Source organism: Ceratotherium simum, chromosome 25 (assembly GCF_057802395.1).
Source record: "Ceratotherium simum simum isolate JZ-2026a chromosome 25, ASM5780239v1, whole genome shotgun sequence".
Classification (NCBI taxonomy): domain Eukaryota; kingdom Metazoa; phylum Chordata; class Mammalia; order Perissodactyla; family Rhinocerotidae; genus Ceratotherium; species Ceratotherium simum.
In genome coordinates, this window is record NC_141924.1 from 41,174,163 (window position 1) to 41,200,951 (window position 26,789).

Here is a 26,789-nt window from a genome sequence, read left to right on the forward strand (position 1 = left end):
ATTTTGAAATTAGTATTTATCACCTGTGGTCAGAAAAAATGAGGGAAAAAGAAAAGAAATACAGTAGTGATTAATTGAATATTATAGGTAGATCAACTATCATGCTAAGGCACTGAGAATATGAAGACTTTAACAAGTAATAACAGTATATGATGGTTTTTTGAGTACTCACAGATATTTGCAGGTATTGTTTGAAGGGCTTTACATAAACGAAATTGCATAATTCTCATAGTTACCAAATGAGGTCAGTACTGTTATTGTTATTGTCCCCATCGTATAGCTATAACCCAAAGAGGTCACACTGCTTCTCAGTTACCCAGCTAAGAGGTGGTGGACCTGGAATCTGAAGCCTTGTCTGATTCAGGATGTGTAGTCTTAACTTCTGAATAAGAATAAGAAAGAGGAGGAAGATGGGCACAGATGTTAGCCCAGGGCCAGTCTTCCTCTGCAAAAACAGGAGGATAGGCATTGGATGTTAGCTCAGGGCTGATCTTCCTTACAACAACAACAACAAAAAAGAATAAGAAAGGGAATAACTCGGAGGGTTTCTGACATAAGGATAAAGAAGAAAACATCATTTCATTCATAAATTCATATCTTAGTTTTTTAAAAGACAAAGCAGTGTAAAATGTGTTGTTTATTATTTAAAGTGACTCATTTTGTGGTTAGTCAAACATGTAGAGCAATCTTGACTATTTGGACATAAATGAGTAAGTTGCTGCTAGAGTGTAAATTGGTGAGTTACAGGACACATACCACGTTATAATTATAGAGTTTTGGTGACATGCCAGGCTACTCTGGACAGCAAATGGCCTTAATAACTCAGAATTCTGTATATATAGAAACCTTATTAAGTCTCACTTTTTTTCTTTTACATGTATATATAATATTATTAGGGCTTTGTGTCCAGATGCCATTTTGAAGCGGTCTGAAAACTCTTGTTTCTGTATTTAACTTTATAATGTTCACGCTTTCCATAAAAATTAACAAAACACCTGTGACTCTACCATTACGTAGTGGAAAGAACATGAGCTTCGGAATTAAATTGGTTTAGGTCTGAATCTCAAACGAACATTTCACTCTATGATAGTATTAATGAGGCACAATATCTAGCATATGATTTATAATAGGAGTTCAGGTGAGAGGTTTTAATATTTCTCCACTGTTCGGAGTACAGGCCGTCGCAGTTCTATACAACTGAATGATCCAATTGTCATTTTCGAAATTAAGAATCCTGGGTATTTATTATTCATTAATTATAACAAATGAGTTAATTATATAACTATAAAAGTGATTGAAGTCACAGCTGACAGTTGAAAATGCCTTTACAAAACAATATACTTGATTCTGTTCTCAGTGAAAACAGTTCAGGAAATTTAATTGAGGATGCCAGGTAATACAATAGGTTGTACATTAACTTGTCCCCTCTGGAAAATTAAATTTGAATTTGGCTCTGGTCACAAATGAAATGAGTCATTTGGTTCACGCCACTAAGGATACTCACAAAGCCAAAATGACATTTCATTGAAAAATCACCTGTTAAGAAAAATGTCTGCAGTCACTGGGGAGTTTTCAAGAAAAATAAACAAGTGCACGGGGCAAAAAGAAAGGGACCTACGGGCTCCTGTAGATTACAGGCTTGCTGAAAATCTGGAGGAAGAAGAGTGCTGTAACACTTACAAGCTTATATTCAGCCAGAAAGTCTTAAATTTTAGCCTGTACTTCCTATTTTTTCTAGGAGATTATTCACTTATTTTCTAAAGAAAATTTGCTTGTTTCCTTGTCACAGGTTTAGCCAAATGTCAGTTTGTATTAGATTATCATGGATTACTGAGTTCACTGCAAGGAACCATCTAACTGTGATTTTGAACCATGTGTTTAGATCTACCTGTGCTTTCAGGTAAATAAATAATATAATTATAAGTCATAGTCTCTCCTCATTTAGGGGACTAACAAAATGTTCAATTGACAGACTTCAAAGATAACTTTAGTTCAGAATTAATGCTTATTCTTTTCATTGTTACATTTTTGCCCATAAAATAATCACCTAGCAAGCATTTAGACAGATGATGATATTAATAAGAGAACAGTCAAATTCCCAGAACAAACAATAAAAGCCTAGTTCTCTCATACTCACTATTGGAGAAATATAGTATACAAATATTAAAGTCATCTTAATTCCTCATATTTCAGGTGCTTTTTACTGGATTCTAAGTAGACACTTTCAATTCATTGTTTTGGGGCCTCCGAATTTGAGGAGACTCTGCTCTCGGAGTCAGACCACGCCCATTTTACTTTCTTCCAAAAGTAACCTCCAGACCATACTTGGCTGTCCCATGACTGCTCTCACGCCTCTGCCTGACAGTTGACACCTTCAAGGTCTGAATGGTTCTGGGCACCTAAGCTGTCAAGCCTGTTCATGCTGGGCAAACCGAGGTAGTCTCTAGCCTACAGTTCTACCTCAGCAGGCAAATTCCAGACCATTCCACTCCATCATTGGAAAGAGATTATGATAAAAATTTATAGCATGACTAGGCAATGTTAATGACAAAAATTTATTCACAGGCTTCCTGGATTTTATTCCCAGCAGTACTTGCTAGGCAAAGATCCTTGCTTAGCAATTTTATTAGACCTTAAACAAAGGGACAAACCTCACTTTTAGTAGATTAAGACAATAGGGGCACACAGCAAGATCTACAATAAAAAAAGTCATAGGATTTGCATGTATTAATTCATCCTTCCTTAGTGCAAACATGCAAATGTATTTTTACAGAAAACAATGCATTGACCTTCTGGAAAACCTTACTTAGGAACAATGGCCCTAAATTTATTAATACTCTCTATTCACATAGAAAGGAGAAGTCATTGTAATTAAGATGGTTGAAGAAAACTCCATAATAGCAAATCACAATAAACAGGCACACATGAAAATGAATATACCCAACTCTTCTATAAAAAAGGGGGAAAAGAAAAAGAAAATATAATATAATATAAAGATTATAAAATATATAAAAAATAAAATATAACATAAGCATAGCTTCTGTGTTTTATATGGCCTAAAAGAAAATTACTTTCCTTATATTTGACTAATCTTTTATTATCTTAAGAACCCTAAAAATTAAAAATTATAGTTGGTTTTATGTGATAACATCTAGTCCTATATTCTCTAGGAAGGGCTCAATACATGCAAAAAATAAAGAACTCTCTGCAATTTTCGAGTGTAATGGGTGAAATTGTTATTTTGCTTTGCTTATTTTCAGATGTTTAAAATCCAACTTGAAGAGTCTGGCAATTATGGAAACAATGAAAGACAAAGTTGGCAATATGTATTGTCTTACTTCTAGGAGATAGGTATTGAGTTTGAGCCACTGTAAATAAAAATTTTCTTAGGCCTCTGCATGATTGAATATTTCTATCTTAGATATTCTGGAGACAAATACTACTTTTCAATGACAGGTATAAAAACTTTCAATTTATTGTCTAAATATCTTTTCAGCTACAAATTGGAAAGCAATTGGCAGTTTTATTAAATGTTAAATCCAGTTTTAGTTTTTCAGAGCCTCTTTTGTTACCTTTAAAATAGACTTCTACACATTTGAGCAGAATTTTTGAAAACACTTTAAAATCAATAGTGAATAAAAAAGTAGCTCTGTGGGACTTTCTGAATACATTTCCCAAGTCATATGATTATGGAAACCATTCCTAAGTATTGGAAAGAGTGTACTGTATCTGAGTTGGGATTTATTTGAGGTTAGCATCATAATGAGAATACAATATCACTATATTGTATTTTTTTAATATTTAAAATTATCGGAGATTTATGACTCAGTTCTTTGGAAATTTTAAGACATTTACCAATTACCAATATCTTTATTTTTAATCAATTAATACAGTCACAGCTAACTTTAATCAACACCAACCTTCTTATTGCCTTTACATCATTCATTTCAGATACAACACTCATGGCTGACCTTCAGATATTTGCATATACCTTTACTGCAGTTAGATACCATTTTCCTCAGTTTCCATCATGCGAAATGGGATAAATATTGTACATGTTGATTGCTGGATTCTAGGCTCACTCTAAAAGGTCCAGGAACATCCCTCTTCCCCTAAACCTCTCTTAAAAATAATCTTGCTCCTACAAATCAACATACAAAAATCAGTTGCATTTGTATACACTAACAACGAAGTAGCAGAAAGAGAAATTAAGAATACAATCCCATTTACAATTGCAACAAAAAGAATAAAATACCTAGGAATAAACTTAACCAAAGAGGTGAAAGAGCTGTACACCGAACACTATAAAACATTGCTGAAAGAAATTGAAGAAGACACAAAGAAATGGAAAGATATTCCGTGCTCTTGGATTGGAAGAATTAACATAGTTAAGATGTCCATACTTCTTAAAGCCATCTATAGATTCAATGCAATCCCTATCAAAGTTCCAACAACACTTTTCACAGAAATAGAACAAAGAATCCTAAAATTTATATGGAACAACAAAAGACCCCGAATAGCTAAAGGAATCCTGAGAAAAAAGAACAAAGCTGGAGGTATCACACTCCCTGATTTCAAAATATACTACCAAAAAAAAGCTATAGTAACCAAAGCAGCATGGTACTGGCACCAAAACGGACACACAGATCAATGTAATAGAATCGAAAGCCCAGAAATAAACCCACACATCTATGGACAGCTAATCTTTGACAAAGGAGCCAAGAACATACAATGGAGAAAAGAAAGTCTCTTCAACAAATGGTGTTGGGAAAACTGGATAGCCACATGCAAAAAAATGAAAGTAGACCCTTACCTTACACCATACACAAAAATTAACGCAAAATGGATTAAAGACTTGAATGTAAGACCTGAAACTATGAAACTTCTACAAGAAAACATAGGCAGTATGCTCTTCGACATCGGTCCTAGCAACATATTTTCAAGCACCATGTCTAACCGGGCAAGAGAAACAATAGAAAAAATAAACAAATGGGTCTACATAAAACTACAAAGCTTCTGCACCGCAAAGGAAACCATCAACAAAACGAAAAGACAACCTAACAATCGGGAGAACATATTTGCAAACCACACATCTGATAAGGAGTTAATCTCCAAAATATATAAAGAACTCATGCATCTCAACAACAAAAAAACTAACAACCCAATTAAAAAATGGGCTAAAGACCTGAACAGACATTTCTCCAAAGAAGATATACAGATGGCCAACAGGCACATGAAAAGATGTTCAAAATCATTAACTATCAGGGAAATGCAAATCAAAACTACAATGAGATATCACCTCACGCCCGTCAGAATGGCTATAATTAACAAGACAGGAAACAACATGTGTTGGAGAGGATGTGGAGAGAAGGGAACCCTCATACACTGCTGGTGGGAGTGCAAACTGGTGCAGCCACTATGCAAAACAGTATGGAGATTCCTCAAAAAATCAAGGATAGAACTACCATATGATCCAGCTATTCCACTGCTGGTATTTATCCAAAGAACTTGAAAACACCAATGCGTAAAGATACATGCACCCCTGTGTTCATTGCAGCGTTATTCACAATAGCCAAGACTTGGAAGCAACCTAAGTGCCCATCAAGGGACGAATGGATAAAGAAGCTGTGGTATATATACACAATGGAATACTACTCAGCCATAAGAAACGATGAAATCCAGCCATTTGTGACAACATGGATGGACATTGAGGGTATTATGCAAAGTGAAATAAGTCAGAGGGAGAAGGTCAAATACCCTATGATTTCCTTCATTAAGTAGTAGATAATAACAACAATAAACAAACACATAGAGACAGAGATTGGATTGGTGATTACCAGAGGGGAAGAGGGGTGGGAGGAGGGTGAAAGGGATAATTGGGCACATGTGTGTGGTGATGGGTCGTAATTAGTATTTGAGTGGTGAACATGATGTAATCTATGCAGAAATAGAAGTATAATGATGTACACCTGAAATTTATACAATGTTATAAACCAATGTTACTGCAATAAACAAAAAATTTTTAAAAAATAAAATAAAATAAAATGCTATAAGTGTACTTCTGACAGTTTCTGAGGAGTTGAGTGAGACTTAAATGTACAAAATTCTGGCAAACCAAAAAAGTTCAAGAATAGTTTCTGAAAGGAATATTAAGGTTCATATGGATGATTTTTATTACATGTCAGAGTTAAGCTATTCTTTTTCTAAAAATTAAAATGAAAGACACTAACTATATTACATACCAGTTGATTTTACCACAATTTTTTAAAAATTAAATATTTTTTCCCTATTGTGTGCTGACACCATTCTTTCTAGCACATTGTAGATAATAAATATGTGCTGAATGAATACATGGATGAATAAATGGATGAAATAAATTAAAATGAAATTTAACTCTTATAGCATGAATTCATGTCAAAAATATCTCTTACTCTATAGATCATCTCCATGGTTAAATGAAAAAAAAATACTTAAATAAAATATACATAAGAAAAGAAAAGGCTCCTATAAAACTTAATACTTAAATGCAATGCTCTCTGTCTTTTTCTTTAGAACGTGTTGTAAAAGAACTTCAGATTGGTCTAATAATTAAATTAACTCTAGCAAAAATCTAAAAAGTGTAGTACCACAACTGGGATAGGTAAGTGCATAAATATTATGTAGTTTAAATGAAATAGACTGCATTTCCATAACATATTATATACCAGAATTTATATCTTTGGAGGAATTTCCTAAGGGAAATAACTAGAGAAGAAATGTAATATGTAAATGTGAGAGGATTTAGATTCCGAAGCTGGCAGAAAGCTTCAAAACACTCTGGGATAACTGACTCATTTGGTCCTTTCATATTCTCGAATACAACTATCATCCCACTTCCCCTCCAACTGAGGAGACTCGTCCTTTCTCCAGTGCTTACAGGAGAGAAAATTTTACCTATATTCAGGTAAATGCAGGCAAATTTCCTCCACATATTTATATAATTAACTCTTGCATTTGTTCATTTCTTCAACAAAGTTTTTGGTTGCATATATTTTATTTTTCATAGTTTTATTTTTTTTAGATATTATTGACATATAACATTATATTGGTTTCAGATATACAACATAATGATTCAGTATTTGTATATACTTCGAAGTGATTACCACAGTCTAGTTAACATCCATCACCTTATATAGTTACAAAATTTTTTTCTTGTGATGAAAGCTTTTAAGATCTACTCTCTTAGCAACTTTCAAACATGCAATACAGCATTATTAACTCGTCTCCATGCTGTACATTATATCCCCATGACTTTATAACTGGAAGTTTGTACTTTTTGACCCTCTTCACCCATCCCCCACCCCTCGTCTCTGGCAATCACTAATCTGTTCTCTTGTTTCCACGAGCTCAGATTGTTTTGTTTGTTTGTTTTTTAGATTCCATGTATAAGTAAGATCACATGGTATTTGTCTTTCTCTGACTTATTTCACTTAGCATAGTGCTCTTAAGTTTCATCCACGTTGTTGCAAATGGCAAGATTTCTTTCTTTTTTATGACTGAATAATATTCTGTCTTGTGTATATTTATGTGTGTGTGTGTGTATACCACATTTTCTTCCATTGCTCCATTGATGGACACTTAGGTTATTTCCATATCTTGCCTATTGTAAATAATGCTGCAATGAATATGGGGGTGCAGATATCTTTTCAAGTTAGTGTTTTTATTTTCTTTGGATAAATATGCAGAATTGGAATTCCTGGATCACATGGTAGTTCTATTTTTAATTTTTTGAGGAATCTCCATACCATTCTCCATAGTGGCTGCACCAATTTACATCTTCATCAACAGTGCACATGGGTTCTCTTTTCTCCACATTCTTGCCAGCACTTGTTATTTTCTGTCTTTTTGATAATAGCCATTCTGACAGGCATGAGGTGATATCTCATTGTGGTTTTGTTTTGCATTATCCTAATAATTAGTGGTTATGAGCACCTTCCCATGTACCTGTTGGCCATCTCTATGTTGGCTCTGGAAAAATGTCTATTCAGATCCTCTGCCCATTTTTTAATTAGATTGTTTGGGTTTTATTTGCTATTGAGTTGTTTGAGTTCTTAATATATTTTGTATATTAGCCTCTTCTCAGATATATGATTTGCAAATATTTCTCCTATTCTGTAGGTTGCCTTTTCATTTTATTGATGGTTTGCTTTGCAGTGCAAAAGCTTTTTAGTTTGGTGTACTCCCACTTGTTTATGTTTGCTTTGTTGCTTTTGCTTTTGGTGTCAGATTAAAAAAATCATCGCCAAGATCTATGTCAAGGAGCTTACCACCTGTATTTTCTTCTAGGAGTTTTATGGTTTCAAGTCTTACATTCAAGTCTTTAAATCATTTTGAGTTAATTTTTGTGTATGGTGTAAGATAGTGGTCCAGTTTCATTCTTTTTATGTGGCTGTTCAGTCTTCCCAGCACCATTTATTGAAGAGACTGTCCTTTCCCCATTTTGTACTCTTGGCTCCCTTGCCAAAGATCAGTTGACAATATATGTGTGGATTTATATTTCTGGGCTTTATATTCTGTTCCATTGGTCTATATGTCTGTCTTTATGCCAATAACATACTGCTTTGACTACTGTAGCTTTATAATATAGTTTGAAATCAAGGAGTGGGGTTCCTCTGGCTTTGTTCTTCTTTCTTAAGATTGCTTTGGCTATTGGGATCTTTTATGGTTCCATATTCAACAAATATTTATCAAGCATTTTCTGTGGGTGAAGCACAGTTCTAGATCTGTGTACATACTAGTGAGATAAAGACACATAGTTCCTGCCCTCATGAAATGTATAATCCCCAATAATAAAGCCCACATTACAGTGTTGGATAGAGTAAAAGGAGTGAATAATTTGGCATTGATCAATTAGAAAAGCTAAACATTAGATAATTAAAATTAATATAAAGAAGAGATGAGTTTCATGTAATGAAATGAGGTAATAGATGTTTAAATCCTATTTTCTCTGCTTTTTAGTATCCAGAGGGGTGTGGAAATGCTAGAAAAATATTACAGATCTAAAAATAGAAGCTAATTTGGAAGGTAGATATTGTGAACTCCATTAATTCATTTATTCAATCTGCAAATATTTATTGAATTCTTACTATGGGCCAAACATAGAAAGATTAATAAGATATTCTCGATATTCTCTAGATAAGAAATAAAATAATTATAATACAATGTAATCGAATTGTAAAAAGAAACACAATGCTAAAAAGAGCTACTTAATACAGGTGAGCCTACATCCTAATTTAAGAAAACTTGGACATGTAAGAGAAAATTTTCAGAAGAATCGTTGTCTGAAACAGATATCATACAGAAAAGGGGCCATATTTGGACTAGAAATTCAAAGCTGGCAGCTCATTGTGTGAACTTGGGCACATGACATCTATTCTCTGGGCCTCAGTTTCCTCATACGTTTCAAGGAATTACACCTACTGCAGAGGGTTGTTGCAAGCATTTAAAATATAGGCCAAGGATCTGGTGAATAGTAGATCTTCTGTAAATGGAAACTAGTGTTAGGATTATTTATGGAGTTTTAAATTCAAGTAAGAGTGATTAAGAATCTTCCAGAAGAAGAAAAGCACAAATGGCATAGGCTAGGATAATAGGATGACTTTATATGAGGTCCCCAGGTAACAGTTGAGAAGGTGCTAGGAGGTGAGTTGAACAGTGAAAAGATTAGTAGAGAATGACTCCAGAGAGGTAAAGTGGTAAAAGTTAGATAATGAAGGACTTGTATGATACATAATCAGCTTTTTGTTACAGAAAAATTATTCTGGTGGCAACTGGAAAATGAATTGGAGATGGTGCAATATTGCAGTTAGAGAGATCATATACAAAGCATCTGGAGGCATACATCCATTCCTCCTATGTACCAGACACAATGATAGGTGATATTGGTACATAAATGAAGAGATATCTACTTTTAAATCCAGGAGAGAAATTATGAGGCTAGAAACAGCGGAAGCAGAGGGAATGAAGAGTGAACAATAGATTTGGGAGAACTTTGAAGAGATAATTGACAAAAATATATGACCAAGTGGTTGTAGGATATGAGAGAGAGAGAGAGGTCGGGATGACTGTCAAGTTTCTATCTGAAGCACCTGGGTGGGCTAGAGGCAGGACAGCCCTGGGTGAAGAGCATGGTCTCTAGAGAAAAGGCTGCTTGGGTTCAAATCCTGGTTTCATCATTTTGTGGCTGACACACCTTGAGTAACTAGCTGGTCCACTTAACAGCAGATATGCCTGGGGTGGAACAGGGGAGACTTAAAGCTCAGTAAAATGGAGAAATGTTCCTAGAGTAAAACTTTTTATATTATATTAAAAAGGTTGAGGTAGAAATATAAACAAGGGATGAGATTAATGGTTTGGCTGCTGTACTGGCTAATGCAGTAGCCTCAAACTACATGTGGCTATTTAAGCTTAAATTAAATTGTAAAGTTGAGCTCTTGAGTCACACTAATCATACTTCAAGTGCTCAGTAGTTACGTGTGTCTAGTGTCCACCATCCTAGACAATGGTCCTATAAAATATTTCCATTATCACAGAAGGCTCAATTGGACAGTGCTGACCCCTTCAAGGACTTACAAGGAGCAAGATTTTTTTTTTTAATTTTTTGGTTATTGCAGTAACAATGGTTTATAACATTGTATAAATTTCAGGTGTACATCATTATACTTCTATTTCTGCATAGATTACATCATGTTCACCACCCAATTACTAATTACAACCCATCACCACACACATGTGCCCAATTATCCCTTTCGTCCTCCTCCCACCCCTCTTCCCCTCTGGTAACCACCAATCCAATCTCTGTCTCTATGTGTTTGTTTATTGTTGTTATTATCTACTACTTAATGAAGGAAATCATAGGGTATTTGACCTTCTCCCTCTGACTTATTTCACTTTGCATAATACCCTCAATGTCCATCCATGTTGTCACAAATGGCTGGATTTCATCGTTTCTTATGGCTGAGTAGTATTCCATTGTGTATATATACCACAGCTTCTTTATCCATTCGTCCCTTGATGGGCACTTAGGTTGCTTCCAAGTCTTGGCTATTGTGAATAACGCTGCAATGAACACAGGGGTGCATGTATCTTTACGCATTGGTGTTTTCAAGTTCTTTGGATAAATACCAGCAGTGGAATAGCTGGATCATATGGTAGTTCTATCCTTGATTTTTGAGGAAACTCCATACTGTTTTGCATAGTGGCTGCACCAGTTTGCACTCCCACCAGCAGTGTATGAGGGTTCCCTTCTCTCCACATCCTCTCCAACACATGTTGTTTCCTGTCTTGTTAATTATAGCCATTCTGACGGGCGTGAGGTGATATCTCATTGTAGTTTTGATTTGCATTTCCCTGATAGTTAATGATTTTGAACATCTTTTCATGTGCCTGTTGGCCATCTGTATATCTTCTTTGGAGAAATGTCTGTTCAGGTCTTTAGCCCATTTTTTAATTGGGTTGTTAGTTTTTTTGTTGTTGAGATGCATGAGTTCTTTATATATTTTGGAGATTAACTCCTTATCAGATGTGTGGTTTGCAAATATGTTCTCCCGATTTTTAGGTTGTCTTTTCGTTTTGTTGATGGTTTCCTTTGCGGTGCAGAAGCTTTGTAGTTTTATGTAGACCCATTTGTTTATTTTTTCTATTGTTTCTCTTGCCCGGTTAGACATGGTGCTTGAAAATATGTTGCTAGGACTGATGTCGAAGAGCATACTGCCTATGTTTTCTTGTAGAAGTTTCATAGTTTCAGGTCTTACATTCAAGTCTTTAATCCATTTTGCGTTAATTTTTGTGTATGGTGTAAGGTAAGGGTCTACTTTCATTTTTTCGCATGTGGCTATCCAGTTTTCCCAACACCATTTGTTGAAGAGACTTTCTTTTCTCCATTGTATGTTCTTGGCTCCTTTGTCAAAGATTAGCTGTCCATAGATGTGTGGGTTTATTTCTGGGCTTTCGATTCTATTACATTGATCTGTGTGTCTGTTTTGGTGCCAGTACCATGCTGCTTTGGTTACTATAGCTTTTTTTTTGTAGTATATTTTGAAATCAGGGAGTGTGATACCTCCAGCTTTGTTCTTTTTTCTCAGGATTCCTTTAGCTATTCGGGGTCTTTTGTTGTTCCATATAAATTTTAGGATTCTTTGTTCTATTTCTGTGAAAAGTGTTGTTGGAACTTTGATAGGGATTGCATTGAATCTATAGATGGCTTTAGGAAGTATGGACATCTTAACTATGTTAACTCTTCCAATCCAAGAGCACGGAATATCTTTCCATTTCTTTGTGTCTTCTTCAATTTCTTTCAGCAATGTTTTATAGTGTTCGGTGTACAGCTCTTTCACCTCTTTGGTTAAGTTTATTCCTAGGTATTTTATTCTTTTTGTTGCAATTGTAAATGGGATTGTATTCTTAATTTCTCTTTCTGCTACTTCGTTGTTAGTGTATACAAATGCAACTGATTTTTGTATGTTGATTTTGTATCCTGCAACTTTACCATATTCATTTATTACTTCTAAAAGTTTTCTGGTGGATTCTTTTGGGTTTTCTGTATATAAAATCATGTCATCTGCAAATAGTGATGGTTTCACTTCTTCCTTTCCAATTTGGATCCCTTTTATTTCTTTCTCTTTCCTGATTGCTCTGGCTAGGACTTCCAGTACTATGTTAAATAGGAGTGGTGACAGTGGGCATCCTTGTCTGGTTCCTGTTCTTAGAGGGATAGCTTTCAGTTTTTCACCATTGAGGATGATATTAGCTGTGGGTTTCTCGTATATGGTCTTTATTATGTTGAGGTACTTTCCTTCTATCCCATTTTATTCAGCGTTTTTATCATAAATGGATGCTGGATCTTGTCAAATGCTTTCTCTGCATCTATTGAGATGATCATGTGATTTTTATTCTTCATTTTATTAACGTGGTGTATTACATTGATTGATTAGCGAATGTTAAACCATCCCTGCATACCTGGAATAAATCCCACTTGATGATGGTGTATAATCTTTTTAACGTATTGTTGTATGCGATTTGCTAGTATTTTGTTGAGGATTTTTGCATCGATGTTCATCAGTGATATTGGCCTGAAATTTTCTTTTTTTTGTGTTTTCCTTGTCTGGTTTTGGTATCAGGGTAATGTCGGCTTCGTAGAATGAGTTAGGGAGCTTCCCCGTCTCCTCAATTTTTTGGAAGAGTTTGAGAAGCATAGGTATTAAGTCTTCTTTGAATGTTTGGTAGAATTCACCAGAGAAGCCGTCTGGTCCTGGACTTTTATTTTTGGGGAAGTTTTTGATTACTGTTTTGATCTCCTTACTGGTGATTGGTCTATTCAACTTCTCTACTTCTCCTTGATCCAGTTTTGGAAGGTTGTATGATTCTAAGAATTTATCCATTTCTTCCAGATTGTGGAATTGGTTGGCATATAGCTTTTCATAGTATTCTCTTATAATCTTTTGTATTTCTGAGGTGTCTGTTGTTTTTTCTCCTCTTTCATTTCTGATTTTACTTATTTGTGCCTTCTCTCTTTTCTTGTTGAGTGTAGCTAAAAGTTTGTCAGTTTTGTTTATCTTTTCAAAGAACCAGCTCTTGGTTTTATTAATTTTTCCTATTTTTTTTAGTCTCTCTTTCATTTATTTCTGCTCTGATTTTTATTATTTCCCTTCTTCTACTGATTTTGGGCTTTGTTTGTTCTTCTTTTTCCAGTTCCTCTGGGTGCATTGTTAGATTGTTTATTTGAGATTTTTCTTGTTTGTTGAGATAGGCCTGTATTGCTATAAACTTCCCTCTTAGAACTGCTTTTGCTGTATCCCATAAATTCTGGCATGTCATATTTTCATTTTCATTTGTCTCCAGGTATTTTTTGATTTCTTCTTTGATTTCTTCATTGACCCAGTCGTTGTTCAGTAGCATTTTGTTTAATCTCCACGTATTTGTGGCTTTTCTGATTTTCTTCCTATAGTTGATTTCTAGTTTCATACCGTTGTGGTCAGAAAAGATGCTTGGTATTATTTCAATCTTCTTAAATTTATGGAGACTTGTTTTTTGGCCTAATATGTGATCAATCCTGGAGAATGTTCCACGTGCATTTGAAAAGAACGTGTATTCTTCAGTTTTTGGATGGAGTGCTCTGTATGTATCTACTAGGGCCATCTGTTCTAGTGTATCATTTAAGGCCAATGTTTCCTTACTGATCATCTGTTTGGATGATCTATCTGTTGGTGTAAGTGGAGTGTTAAAGTCCCCTACTATTATTGTGTTATTGTCTATTTCTCTTTTTATGTCTGTTAATTGCTTTATATATTTAGGTGCACCTACAGTGGGTGCGTAGATATTTACAAGTGTTATATCCTCTTGTTGGGTTGTTCCCTTGATCATTATGTAATGCCCTTCTTTTTCTCTTTTTACAGTTTTTGTTTTAAATTCTATTTTGTCTGATATGAGTACTGCTATCCCAGCTTTCTTTTCATTGCCATTTGCGTGGAGTATCTTTTTCCATCCCTTCACTTTCAGTTTGTGAGTGTCTTTAGGTCTGAAGTGTGTCTCTTGTATGTAGCATATATATGGGTCTTGTTGTTTTATCCAATCAGCCACCCTATGCCTTTTAATGGGAGCATTTAGTCCATTGACATTTATAGTAGCTATTGATAAGTATGTACTTACTGCCATATTTTAACTTTTTTTTTCCTCAGTGTTTTAGTAGTCCTTCTCTGTTCCTTTCTTCTTCTATACAGAATTGATGGTCTCTTTAGTTTGATCTCTGTCTGAAAGCTCTACTCTTTAACTCCCCTCCTCCCTCATTTTATGGTTTTGATATCATATCTAACCTCTCTTTTGTGCATTTGTATCCATTACCCACTTATCATGGAAATAGATAATTTTTCCTATTTGTGGTCTTCTCTTTTCCCCTTAAATGAGTCCCTTTAACATTTCTTGTAGCACTGGTTTCTTGGTGACAAACTCCTTTAATTTTTGCTTGTCTGGGAAAATTTTGATCTCTCCTTCCATTTTGAATGATAACCTTGCTGGTAGAGTATTCTTGGCTGTAAGTTTTTTCCTTTTAGCACTTTAAATATTACGTGCCACTCTCTTCTAGCCTGTCAGGTTTCTGCTGAGAAGTCAGCTGATAGCCTTATGGGGTTTCCTTTGTATGTAACTTGATATTCTCTTGCGACTTTTAGGATTCTCTCTTTATCTTTAATTCTGGACATTTTGATTATGATGTGTCTTGATGTGGGCCTCCTTGGGTTTATCTTGTTTGAGGTTCTCTGTAATTCCTGTACCTGGATGTCTGTTTCCTTCCTTAGGTTAGGGAAGTTTTCATCTATTATTTCTTGAAATAGATTCTCTGCCCCCTTGTCTCGCTCTTCTCCTTCCGGGACACCTATAACACGGATGTTAGTGCGCTTGATGTTGTCCCAGAGGTCCCTTAGCCTGTCCTCACTCTTTTTAATTCTTTTCTTTTTTACCTGTTCAGCTTGGGTAATTTCTTCTAGTCTTTCGTCCAGCTCACAGATCCGTTCTTCTGTATCCTCTTCTCTGCTTTTGAGTCCCTCTAGTGAATTTTTCTTTTCCAGTATTGTATTCTTCATTTCTGATTGGTTCTTTTTTATATCTTCCATTTCTTTGTTGACATTCTCACTGAGTTCATCTATTCTTCTCCCCAGATCAGTGAGCATCCTTAACACTCTTAGTTTGAACTCTCTGTGGGGTAGGTTGCTCATTTCTGTTTCACTTAGTTCTTTTTCTGGGGTTTTGTCCTGTTCCCTTACTTGGAATGTATTCCTTTGCCTCCTCATTTTGCCTCTTTCCCTGTGCTTGTGTCTATGTATTAGATAGGTCAGCTACGTCTCCTGTTCTTGGATAGGTGACCTTATGTAAGTGATGCCTTAGGAGGCCTGCAGTGTGCTTCCCTCAGTTCTCAATGTTCCAGGGGTGACCCCTATGTGGGCTACGTGTGTCCTTCTGTTGTGGCCTGTTTGCTCTCCCTGTAGGCACCCAGGGAGGCCGAGTTATGCTCCTGGCCAGCTGCTGTAATGCTCAGCTGCTTGTAGTTGTTGTGGGCCCTTCAGTCTCTTTATCAGGTGTGGGGAGCCCCAGCACAGTTGGCTGCAAGTTCTAATACCACATTTGTGTTGCAGTATTTCTTTTAAGTGAGTAGGCCCCCAGTGTGTCAGGTTGTTATGCTCAGGGCCTGACAAATGCTATAAGCCTCCAACCTTTAGGTCTCTTGTCAGCTCTCTGAGGATTGCAGCTGGGTGGGGCTGGCCTCAGGCACAGGAGCACCCAATTGTTTCAGGCTTTGGAAGGTGGGGCAAACCCCCTATGTGGGTCTTTGAGAAGCACAAGTCTTCTGCAGCTGACAAGCCCTGCTGCCCACAGGTCCACACACACAGTCAACACAGTCCTTCCCCATGTGCACGCCCCAACCTCCCGAAGCGGACCCAGTCTCTCCATGGTGGGAGCCCCACACACTCCACCACCGCCCCACATTCTCCACCCACTCCTTGTGCACGCCGTGCCCCCTTGAAGCAGGCTGAGTTGCCAGGCTGCAGAGAATCCCGTCACCAATCTATGCAGGCCCACCAGTTGCCTGAGGGCTTGTTGTTGGGTGGGGCCAGCTCTGGCTGAGCTGGATTAAATCGGTGCTCTAGTGGGTGGGGCAGACCCTGGGCTAGCAGGCCCCAGGGAGAACTCCAACGGCGGTCTGTGTATCTTTCATTTCTAGGAATATCATAATCAGCTTAATTGACATATACATTACATATAGTAAAATTCAAATTTAACTGAATTGCATGGTAAGTTTGAGACAAATGTATATGCTCAGGTAACTATCACCACAATCAAGATATAGCATATTTCCATCACCCCAAAAAGTTACACCGTGCAGTAATCCCCTCCACACTCCTATCTCAACCCTGACATTGATTATTAAAATTGCCCTTTGTGACATTTTATTTAAGTGGAATTACATAGTGTATGATTTTCTTGTTTCAGTCCTCTTTTACTGAGAATGCTTTTAACATTCATCCTTATTGTTGCGAACAAGCAGTCTGTTCTTTCCGTACAGATTTGCCACAGTGTGTTTATCCATTCACCAGTTGAGGGACATTTGAGTAGTTTACAGTTTGGGGACATTATAAATAAAACTTTATGAACATTCATTTACAAGTCTTTGAGTGGACATATATTTTCATTTCTCTTGGGTAAATAGGAGTGGGATTGCTGGGTCATATGGTAAGTGTGCCTTTACCTTTATAAGAAACTGCCAAAGTATGTTCTAATGTGGAATTCAAACCAGCAATACATGAGAGTTTAGTTGTTCTACATTCTCACAGACACTTGATATTGGCAGTTCCTTTCATTTTAGCTGTACTAGTGTGTTTATAGTGATATCTCATTGTAGCTTAATTTGCATTTCCCAAGCGATTAATGGTGAAGAACATATTTTTATGTGCTGATTGGGCATTCATATGTCTCCTTTTGTCTATCTGTATTTAAATTTAAATTAACTAAACTTAAATAAAATTTTAAAATTCAATTCCCTAGTCACACTTGCCACATTTCAAGTGGTTAATAGCCACATGTGAAAATGCAAGCTATAAACTGGGAGAAAATATTTGAAAACATATGTCTGATAAAATATTTTAATATAGAATATACAAATAACTCTTATAACTCAATAACAGGAAGAAACCTACTTTAAAAAATAAGAAAATTTTGAACACACACTTCACAAAAGAAGTTTTATTCATACCAATATCTTCCTTTCATAAGTGACTTAGTTTTTTTTTTTTTTTGTCTGGAAGCACAGATTTTCTAATAATTTCACTTTGATATATTTTGGAGTTGACCTCTGGTTAGAAATAAAGATGGACCCTTTGAATAGAAAATCAGATGTGCTTTTATTTCAAGAAAATTTAAAATATTTAGTTCTGCTGAATTGTTTTGTTTTCAGGCCTTCCAACTCCAATTGTGTGTATGTTGGATCTCCTGTGCTTGTCTTCTATATCTTTTTTTATATTTTAATCTATTTTTTCAAATTTTGTTTTTGTTCCCTTTACTTTTTTATATTCATATTCTCTGTATCTATCACCGTACATTCAATCATATTTATTCTCCCTTGGGCACTTTTTATCTTAATATTTATTTGAGTTGGTTTTCTCTTTTCTTCAATAATTTTCCTGAATAATGAAGTTTTCCATTTCTATTTTCAGTTTTCGAATTTCTGATTCATTGTAGTATATTTTATCTGCAACATTTAATTAAGTTTAATTTATATTGATCTTATGTACCAGTTTTCCTCTGCTTCATGATTTGGAGTATTTCTTCAGCTGAAAAGTTTTGATTTGTACTTTATCTTTTCTTCTCATACTAGGTTTTTATGAACGATGGGCTCCTATTACTGTTGACAAACTTTGTAATATTTTTCTAGACCAGCAATAATGGATTATTCTGTGGATGGAGGATATAATAGTTTGGGTGATTTTGTCTATTAGTTCAAGATTACCTGCTTCAGAGTGAAGGACAGTTCATTTAATAAGTGGTGTGTTGGGAGAGGTTGTTTTTTTATATTACCCAGTGAGCTCATTTGCTCTTAATATATCAGCTATTTATCAGACAATATGGGAAGGCCATGACAGCTCTAAAGAGCTAAAAGAATAGAGAACAAATGAGCCCTAGGATGAAAATCCAGTCACCAGAAAACCACGGAGAGATCACTCTTTACCACCTAAATGCAGACAAGGCTTTACCCTCACCTTCTCTCCCACAAAACATTAGAAGGATACCCTGCTTAGATTATAATTTATCCGTCCAGTAAATTTAGAAAGGGAGGAGTGGAGAAGCACTGCCTAAATTTAGTCATTTTCACCTGTTTTAATCTGATTCTTAAATGCATGGGGCTTCAGATTTACTCCTGACAAATTCATGACCAGTGACCAGTGCTTTAAATCATTGCCAGTGTCAGGCAGGCAGTTTGCCCCAAGGCAATGGCAGGGAGAAGCAAGAGTTGTATTTCTATTTCATCTTTCTATAGCATTGCCTCCTTACCCCCAAGCCAAAAATTCTATTCCCTGCCCTCTCCCCTGCTCCCTCGAACAAGACACAAACACTAGTTCAAAACAGAACTCTGGAAGCTTTGTGTGGTTTTCTCCATTTATGAGCATTTTCTATTTATCACCCCACATTGATCTGGCAGGAGGAAACCAGCAAAATGTGAGCACTAAAACGGTGCTTTACAGAGTGAAAACATTAAGTCCTTGTAACATTCATGAGGGATTCCTGCAACTGACATAATTCTGAAACTTTTATGAGAACAACTTATTAAAATTTATTTTAATAAGAGAAATTCATGATAGAAATGATCCCTATAAATTCTGGAATTTTCATCTTTCAGATGATTTTAGATTAAAAAAAGGATGTTTATTTTGCCAACATATTTGCTTTAGTAGGTAATCTTGGAAAATAAGTTTTAAATTATATTTTCCTTCAAAAGAGTAAATTATGGACTGAATTTTTAAAAGTATAATTAGAGGAAGGAAAAAACAATGCTTTTGGATGACTGTGAAGTTAATAAATTTTGTTTTACTGAGGCACTAAACAAACTGCAAAACAACTTCACTTAACCTTTATATAAAATTTTGTGCAACAAGTGATTTTAAATTTGGATCAAAATTTCAAATAAGAGTATATCAGGCATAAAGACATATAACCAGATAGTTATTCAATTTCAGATTTGTTCATATCCTGTTAAGAAAAAATTAGAGTTTTGTGATCCTTAGTTTGTTTTGGATGCTATTTAAAGGTCCTAAATCCTTTATTTTGAAAATCAAACACTGAGATGTAAATATAATAAAGGATGGCAGTAATTTAATTTATGTGCACATACGTCATTTTCCTCTTACATCCATGCATGCTGAATGAGAAAACAATGTTAGAGTGGTAAATTGGGAGACAGAAATCTGACACTGATCCATACAATGGACTAGAAAATTTACCTAACCGTTCAGAATCTCCATGTACACAATGAAGATAAAACCATCCCTAAACCTCCTGGGTAGAATTCTTGAATGGCAGGTTTCATTAAAAGAAAAAAAGTTAGCATTCTCTTAGAAAGCTCCTCAAGATCAGTTTAAAAGAAATTTTGTGTGAGTAAAATAGAATGGGTTGAAGCTTTTCAATAAAGTGGAGATTATTTTTTTATACCTTCCATTCCGAAACAGAGAACCTTGATGAGTTAGAAGACTGGCGCAAGGATAGAGCTTTTATAGACAATGGTGCAATGCCGAGTACCTAGCAGAGAGCCATACATCTCTGTTTAACAATCCAGTCTCTAAGGGCCTTGGGATTTCAGGTAAATTTAAATAAATCAGCCTTGATTTTTCAGGCAGAATTAGAGAACCTCTGATTTATGGGCCACTCAAACTTGTACCTGTAATAGTGTAATGACAAAGTAAGAGACAATTTTAGATAACTGTCAGCTAAAATTACAGTTAAAACTCATGTTCAATTGGGTCTTGTCTGTGCGATATACTCTTTGTAGCTTTGTTTTATCAACGTATCAAGCGGCACTTGGATTTTACAGAACATTTCAACATTTATTACTTTCACAAAGGAAAAAATATATAAAAATTGAAAAAGTTCTGTGCACTGGTTTAAAGCCCATACTAAAGTTTAAAAGATAAAATCAAAATATTATTCTATCTCGTACTCTGTCAACCCTGTTAAAAAAAAGGAAACTTTTTTTTTCTTTTTTTGCTACAGAGCTAGAAACCAGTAACTCTTTCTAAGATAAAATTTTATCAACTTTGTCTTCATATTGAAATACTCTAAAGTTGACTGGCTAGGGTTTTTTCACTATAGTTTTTTAAATTGGAGATATAATTAAGAGAAAATGGAGTAATTAACTTTTCCTTAATTTGTGATAGTAAACAAGAAATTTACCTGTACTTTCCATCCTTGATAGAGGAATGAAAGGTGCATTCTTGTCTCTGGGCATAAGATTTGATCGAATATGAAGGAATGCAGTGATCTTCAAAAATTTCACACTAAATTCTGTTAGTTTTTAAAATAAATGTATTGTTCAAAATACATTTTTAAACATGATTAAATGCATATTAATTGTAAAATTAATACATATTCACTGTATGTATTTTGGAAAATAAATATGTAAGGAAAAAAACAGTATTATCTTTAATCTAATCTTCCAGCTCCCAACATTCTCAGCATACAGAAAATTATTTTGGTGTATTAACCTCCAGCATTTTTCTATGTATATGTATATATTTCTATACGATATTGAAATTATATTTGTGATTACATAAATTTTGTATCCTGTTTTTGGTCTTTTTAGATTATTTTTAAAATGTTTTCCCATGTTATTAAGTATTCTTCCACAGATTTTTAATATTCACATAAGAGTCTATGATATATCTGTAGCATTATTTATTCAACTCTTTGCTTATTTTAATAAAAATTATCTTCCTCCACTGTGTAAAGCACAATAGAGTGGGCTAAATGAGAAGACCAGTTGAGGAAGACATGGCTTTTGCTGGAGAGTGGATAAATTATATAAGACAATAAATAAAGAATAAAAATGATACGAAACCAAGAACTAGAAATCAATGGTGGCTACAAAGAAATAAACTTAGAAGTCACAAATTAAAGAAATTGTTGTACCCATATTGCATTATTTTACTGAATTGAGTTAAAGTTGATTTTTTGTATTCTTTTTATTTCCTAAACTAAATAAGTTACTAAGTTTAAGCCATACATACAAAGTTTCAGTATATTAATTTATTAGTGTATTTTAATTCAAATAATAAATCTTCCATATGGTTGTGCAATTTGTATTGCATTCCGATGTGACATGCAAATTAACATTACTTCCACATTATTCTATTTAACTAGACATAAACAGAAAAAAATCTCTTTCCCATTTTGTGGCTCTCATAGAAGGATGAAAATATTAGGGAAAGATTTTAATAAATCCTTTTAATAAACAAATTTCTGCCAATTAAGATTGCCCTTTCAGTTTAATAACATAAGGCGACAGAAATAATCATTGATCTAAAGCATGCAAATTCACTCATAATAGTGATTTGCAATACAGCTGTATGTGATGGAAAAGAAATTAATCTGGTACTGAATGACATAAGGAAGAGAGAAGAAAATCTGTTCGTGAATTTTATTGGAAATTTAATTGGATATTGTTTTTTATTTTTTAGGTTTTTGGGGTTGTAAATACATTGGATCACAAAAGTAAAATAGTAGTTATAAAGTTGTAAAAGCTTTAAATGACTACAGCAGATGAAGAAAATAAATCCATAATTTTCATTAACCATTGAAGTACTTTTTCCTTTAAGTTTTCTTACCAATATTATTATATCTTATACTCTTCACATTAGCCAGTTGTATAACATCTTCTTTTCATTTTTTAAAGGTAATCACAAGTATAAGAGCTAATTTTTACACTTAAATATGTAGTTTAAAAGGATAAATAACCCCACTTACATCAGTGGATAGATCTTCCAGACAGAAAATCAATAAGGAAACTTTGGCCTTAAACAATACATTAGACCAGATGGACATAACAGAGCTACACAGAACATTCTATCTAAAAGCAGAAGAACATACATTCTTCTCAAGTGCACAGGGAACATTCTCCAGGATAGATCATATGTTAGACCACAAAATAAATTTTAATAAATGTAAAAAGACTGAAATCATATCACGTATCTTTTCCAACCACTGTGGTATGAAACTAGAAATCAATTACAAGAAGAAAACGGGAAAATTCACAAACATGTGGAGATTAAAGAACATGCTACTGAACAACAAATGGGTCAAAGAAGAAATAAAAAAATACCATGAGACAAATGAAAATGGAAACACAACATATAAAAACTTATGGGATACAGCAAAAGAAGCTCTAAGAGGGACGTTTATAGTGATAAATGCCCACCTCAAGAAACAAGAAAAATCTCAAAAAAACCTAACTTTACACCCCAAGGAACTAGAGAAAGAAGAACAAACAAAGCCCAACGTTAGTAGAAGGAAGAAAATAACAAAGATCAGAGCAGAAATAAATGAAATAGAGACTAAAATAACAATAGAAAAGATTAATGAAACTAAAAGCTGATTCTTTGAAAAGAAACAAAATTGACAGACCTTTAGCTAGACTCACCAAGAAACAAAGAAAGAGGACTCAAATAAATGAAATCAGACATGAAATAGGAGATGTTACAACTGATACCACAGAAATACAAAGGATCATAAGAGACTACTATGAAAAATTATATGCCCACAAATTTGGATGACCTAGAAGAAATGGATAAATTCCTAGAAATATACAACCTACCAAGACCGAATCATGAAGAAATAGAAAATCTGAACAGATGGATTACCAGTAAGGAGATTGAATCAGTAATCACAAACCTTCCAATAAACAAAAGTCCAGGAACAGACAGCTTCACTGGTGAATTCTATCAAACATTCAAAGAAGAATTAATACCAATCCTTCTCAAACTCTTTCAAAAAATAGAAGAAAAGGGAACACTTCTAAACTCATATTATGAGGCCAGCATTACCCTGATACCAAAATCAGACAAGAACACACAAGAAAATAAAATAGCAGGCCAATATCCCTAATGAACCTAGATGCAAAAACTCTCAACAAAATATGAGCAAACCAAATTCAGCAATACATTAAAAGGATCATACATCACGATCAAGTGAGATTTATTCCAGGGATGCAAGGATGGTTAAACATCTGCAAATCAATCAGTGTGATACACCACATTAACAAAATGAAGGATAAAAATCTCAATAGATGCAGAAAAAGCATTTGACAAAATTCAACATCCATTTATGATAAAAACTCTCAATAAAGTGGGTATAGAGGGAACATACCTCAACACAATAAAGGCCATATATGAAAAGCCCACAGCTAGCATCATACCCAATGGGTAAAAGCCAAAAGCTTTTCCTCTAAGATTAGAAACAGGACAAGGACGCCCACTCTGCCACTTTTATTCAACATAGTATCGGAAGTCCTAGCCAGAGAAATTAGGCAAGAAAAAGAAAGAAAAGGCATCCAAATTGGACAGGAAGAAGTAAAACTGTCACTATTTGCAGATGACATGATATTATATATAGAAAACCCTGTAGACTCCACCAAAAAACTTTTAGAACTAATCAACAAATTCAGTAAAGTTGCAAAATACAAAATCAATATACAAAAATCTGTTGAGTTTCCATACACTAATAATGAACTATCAGAAAGAGAAATTAAGAGAACAATCTCATGTACAATTGCATCAAAAAGAATAAAATACCTAAGCATAAATTTAACCAAGGAGGTGAAAGACCTGTACACTGAACACAGTGAGACATTGATGAAAGAAATTAGAGATACAAATAAATGGAAAGATATTGCATGTTAATATATCAGAGATTTAATATTGTTAAAATGTCCATACTACCCAAAGCAATGTACAGATTCAATGCAATCCCTACCAAAATTCCAATGGCATTTTTCACAGAAATAGAGCAAACCATACTAAAATTTGTATGGGACCACAAAAGACCCTGAATAGCCAAAGTAATCTTGAGAAAGAATAAAATTGGAGGTATTATACTCCCTGATCTCAAACTATTTTACAAAGCTATAGTAATCAAAACAGTATGGTATTGGCATAAAAACAGACACATAGGTCAATAGAACAGAATAGATAACTCAGAAATAAACTTATACATATATGGTCAATTAATTTTTGACAAAGGAGCCAAGAATATACAATGGGGAAAGGACAGTCTCTTCAATAAATGGTGTTGGAAAACTGGACAGCCCACATGCAAAAGAATGAAACTGAACCACTATCTTACACCATACACAAAAACTAACTCGAAATGGATTAAAGCTTGAACATAAGACCTGAAACCATAAAACTCCTGGAAGAAAACATAGATGGACTTCAGTCTTGGAGATAATTTTTTGAATCTGACACCAAAGCAAAAGCAACAAAAGTAAAAATAAACAAGTGGGACTACATCAAACTAAAAAGCTCCTGCACTGGAAAGGAAACCATCAACAAACTGAAAAGGCAATCTACAGAATGAGAGAAAATATTTGCAAATCATATATCTGATAAGGGGCTAATACCCAAAGTATATAAAGAACTCATACAACTCAATAGCAAAAAAAAATCCAATTAAAAAATGGGCAGAGGACCTGAATAGACATTTTTCCAAAGACAATATACAGAGGGCCAACAGACACACAAGAAGGTGCTCAACATCACTAATCATCAGACAAACGCAAGTCAAAACCACAGCGAGACATCACCTCACGCCTGTTAGAATGGCCATATCAAAGAGACAAGAGATAACATGTGTTGGTGAAGATGTGGAGAAAAAGGAACCTCGTGCGCTGTTGATGGAAACATAAACTGGCACAGCCAGTATGGAGAACAGTATGGAGGTTCCCCAAAAAATAGAACTACCATATGACCCAGCAATTCAAATTCTGAGTATATATCCAAAGAAAATGAAAACATTAACTCGAAAAGATGTATGCTCCTCCATATTAATTGCAGAATTATTTACAATAGCCAAGATATGGAACCAACCTAAGTGTCCATGGATGGATGAATGGAAAAATAAAATGTGGTGTATTTTATTTACACCATGGAATATTATTCAGCCATACAAAAGAATGAAATCTTGCCATTTGTGGGAACATGGATGGACCTTGAGGGCATTATGCTACGTGAAATGTCATACAGAGAAAGACAAATACCATGTGATCTCACTTATATGTGGAATCTAAAAAAACCCTGAGCTCATAGATATAGAAAACAGATTAGTGGCTGCCAGAGACAGTGGGTAGGAAAGCCAATGGATGAAAGGGGTCAAAAGGTACAATCTTCCAGCTATAAAATAAATAAATCATGGGGATGTAATGTACAGCATGGTGACTATAGTTAGTAATACTGTATTGCACAGTGGAAAGTTGCTAAGAGAGTAAATCTTAAAGTCTTCATCACATGCACAAAAAAATTTTTGTAACTCTGTATGGTGATGGATATTAGTTAACTAGACTTATTGTGGTGATCGTTTCACAATATAAACAAATATCAAATCATTATGTTGTATGCCTGAAACTAATATAATGTTATATTTCAATTATAACTCAATAAGAAAAATAGATAAACAATGTGGTTTTACAGACAGTACTCACCTACTGGGTGTCTGGAACTGTGCTAGGCATGGTGAGAGAATTCGGAAATACTTCTAATTTTCTTTTTTTTTTCTTATTATTTCTTTTTAAAAGTTCCTCATAAACTTCAGCTTACAAACTGATTTACTAAATGAAAAACCCAAGGCTCAGAGAAGTTAAACATTTACCCCAAATGAGACAGCTGGAGTGTGAATTCCAGAGCATGAACCATGATCTGAATTCAACTCCACAGCTATGAGTAGTGAGTTCACTGTTTAAGGCCCCTTGAATCAAATTGGAGACAGAGAAACTATGAATGCATGAGAGGAGTACAGCCTCAGAGTGGGAGATTTTAAGCATGATGAACTGTTTCTTTTATTAACTCCCCTTTCTACTAGAAGAAGAACATTTCTAGTTACCTTATAACTGAAAATGAATTCCAAGTTATTCAAATGTATTTTTAATGAGCTTATTTACCATGATAATAGTATATACTCTGCACGTAGTCTATTGGTTCAATCTATCTTTGATTATAAGCATGTGGAGG